Source organism: Triticum aestivum, unplaced genomic scaffold, assembly GCF_018294505.1.
Source record: "Triticum aestivum cultivar Chinese Spring unplaced genomic scaffold, IWGSC CS RefSeq v2.1 scaffold128821, whole genome shotgun sequence".
NCBI classification, from domain to species: Eukaryota; Viridiplantae; Streptophyta; class Magnoliopsida; order Poales; family Poaceae; genus Triticum; species Triticum aestivum.
The window spans coordinates 18,358-21,835 of record NW_025228549.1 but is presented as its reverse complement, the minus strand read 5'-3'; the positions used below and the strand labels follow the sequence as shown (position 1 = coordinate 21,835).

At 50.8% G+C, this 3,478-nt stretch overlaps 1 pseudogene; it reads right to left on the bottom strand.

Moving 5' to 3' along the window:
* The window catches only part of LOC123174356 (tricetin 3',4',5'-O-trimethyltransferase-like), a 4,343-nt pseudogene extending 2,510 nt beyond the window's left edge, over positions 1–1,833 (bottom strand).
* Positions 1,834–3,478: the final 1,645 nt, after the last annotated feature.

The following is a 3,478-nucleotide window of genomic DNA, read 5'->3' as shown; positions in this document are numbered from 1 at the left end:
AAAACCGGTCAAAACCGTGACCAGGGATGAATCTTGGCCGGTTTCAGTAGTTAAGGGCGCAAGTTGTCCGGTTTTAAAGTTGAGGGACCAAATCTAGACTCCGCCAAAAATTAATGGAGGAGTGTATTATTTTATAGCTAAAGAATACAGGTCTATTTCTAAATTCATAGTAGGTAAAACTATTTTCTGGAAACAACAAGTTAACATAGACGCATATATTACAAACACCACCACACGCGCAAAACTAGATATAACTTTCTAATGACTGGAATCTTGGAGCTTCATGGTTGATGGGATATAACTCCTATTAGGTAGATAAATATACAAACTCTATATTCACATGATATTTCAAAGGAAAAAGGAAAACGAACACAAAAAATAGCAATTTGATTTTCATGTACTTCATGAACAAAGTACGTAGCAAAATTTCACAAGAGATATTATATAAAACAATGTTGTTTGATCATAAATACACTCCTCCATGCAAATAAGCGAGGATCGCTCACTTACCGGTAATTAACTGTTATATATCAAAATGCGTGAACGTAAAATAGGCAAGCGAATCCACACATGCATGCATATTCATAAAGAGAAGATACAAACGTTGGGATTAATTAAGAAGATGTTTTACAAAAAAAAGTAAGGAACAAATCATGTCAAGTACATAATAATTTTAGAAAAAAAATTCAAGTGCACAATAAAACATTCTCTTTGTGCCAAGAAAACATAAGACAATGCAAAATAATGGAGAGATAATTAGAAAAGGAGAGTGGTTTTTCAGATCTCGAGTGCCCCTACATCCTCTACGAACAGTAAATTAGAAAAAAAATGAAACTTCGCAACATCAAATATGATCAAACTTTGTAGGTGCTTGCAAGTTTTCAAGCCAAAAAAACATCCGAGGAGATATACACAAGAAAAAGATTTCAATGCTTGATGTTTTGAGCACTTTTAGCACTGAAATCTGAAATTCATGATATTGGAGGAGCTCTACATGATATTTCATTTTAAAAACTTGCAAGAACATACAAAGTTGGCCATATTTGATGACGCATATATGTGTGTGTGTGTGTGTGTGTGTGTGTGTGTGTGTGTGTGTGTGTGTGTGTCAGAAATTCGGAATAAACCCCGTCCTCTGCATCATTGTGATGCATACGTCCATCTTGTATATATATATGTATATATACTAATGTGTCAAAGCTAATTAATATGTGTTTTTCTGAGAGAACAACATTGTATGGAATAGAAACACCATATATTGACATCAACTGAAGTCAAGTATGAGACTTCACTGTTGAGTTTAATAGTTAGTAAAATATTCCATAATTAGTAGAAATATAGACACCCAAAGGTGAGGAAGAGTGGAAGAGAAAAACAGTCCAAAAGAACAATAGTCTTGAGAAAATAACGATCAAACTCACCAGCCCTCCATATTGACCTTGTCCTGGATCATCAGGACTAGCGCGGCAATGGAGACACCGTCCTCGTTGGGGGTGAGCCACTTGCACACTGGTGCGGAGCCGTACCGGCGGGCGAAGAGGCCGTCCTCACCTTCGTCGACCTCACACAACACTACGTTGTACGACGCCAGCAGCCGCAGTATGCGGTCCACCATGGCCGGCGCGTCCGGATTGGCCGCCTTGGATGGCAGCCGCGCAATCACCTCCGAAGGCGACAACATCTCCCCGCCTGCGCTCACCAGGACCTCGAGCATGCCCAGCTCATGGCGCCCTTGAGCGTCATCGGTAGGATAGATGCAGCGGCAAGTCGCATCGCGTACATGCACGCCTCCTCGTCGCCAGCAGCTGGGCCAGCGACCATTTCCGAGCCCATTATATGTAGCTAACTGAGCTTCGCCCGCTACTGCTGCTGATGTTGCTTCTGGTGGTTGGTGGTTTTCTTAGATAGTTTAGGAGTATGCTAAGGGTACATATAGGAATAGGAGCAATGCTGGTTGCTCAAGTAGGACAAGTGAATTATCTGTTATCAACAGTTCACCCAAATTGGATCCAGAACAACAGCCTGCCTGACAAATTATGTATTACAGTACGTAGTTGTTGGAGATGGCGAGAGCAATATGGTACTTCTTTAGAAAGGCTTTTTGGTAATGGCTTTTGCGAGTGTTTGTTAAGTAAATATGTAGTCACCGGCTGCAAATAGTTGAACCAGTGATTATAACGCGATGTAAAACTAATCAAATATTTTTACTCAGCAGTTCATCAAATTTCGACACGTGACTATGTTATAGACGTACTCTCTCCGTCTCTAAGGGCATCTCCAGCCGCGTCCCCAGGAAGGCCTCCCCAAGCGATTTTTTCGCGCCGGCGCCAAAAAAACGACCCAGTCGCGCCCCCAGGAGCCCGATTTTCGCCGGCCTGGGCCGAAAACAGCGCCGGCGGACCCAGGCCGAACCCGGCGCGCTGGGGAGTGCCCGGGGGCGCCGGGGCGAACTGTTTTCGCGCGAAACAGCCGTGGGCCCGCCGCGTCAGCGACACGGCGCCTCGTCTTCCCCCAACGGCCTCGGTTCCCGCGGGGAATCAATGCCAAGGCTGCCGCCGGTCAGCCTTGCCATTGATTCCTCACGGGCGACGCGTCACGGGACGGCGCGCCGACGCCTCCCCTCCCTCACACGCGTACACACGGGTGCGGCGCGACTATATAGCCGGTGGCCTGCACTCGCCTGTGCCCACACCAGCCCCGCCCCTCGCCGCCACCTAGCTCCTCCCTCTCCCTACCTCTCCCGAGCGCCGCCGCTCAGCCCCTCCCTCTATCTCTCTACCTCTCCCGAGTCCGTCGCCATGGCGGAACGCTACCCCGGAGACGAGGCGGCGGCCAACGGCTTCGGCCGCCGTTCGCTCCGCGAACAGGAGTCCTGGCTCCTGTTCCAGGCGAACATCCCGGCGCCGCCGGACATGCGCGCCGGGCCGACGGGGTGGAGGCTCAGCGCCGGGGGAGTGCCCATTCCCCCGTTGCCCGACGCCGTGGCGAAGCCGCAGTACTTCGCCGAGGAAGTCGAGGTCGTGCGCGCCTCCCTCACCGACGCCCAACTCTCCCTCCCCCAGTACGCCGCCAACAACCACGCGGCTTGGGCGGCGTATTTCGAGCGCCGCCAGCAGCAGCGCTTGGCGTCCATCAACGGCGCGCCGGTGGTTGGCGGCCGACAGAACAGCGAGGGGCGCCACCTATGGTGGGGCGTCCCCGGCCAAGGAGGTTCGGGTCCTCCTCTTCTTCCTCCTCCCGATCTTCATTGCACTCCTCCGGCACTCCGGCCCTGCTCGACGTCAAGGCCAAGCCCGCGGCGGAGACGCCGCTCGGCCAATGCACTCGCAGCACCGGCATCGTCATCAACGAGGGCGGCCGGCACGCCTGCTCATCGGCTCCTCCTCCGCGCTTTGTCAAGCCAAAGACGGAGCCGGGGCTCGCGCCGGTGAAGAAGGAGCCGGCCGCGCCGGTGACAACAGAGCTCGATGATGACGAC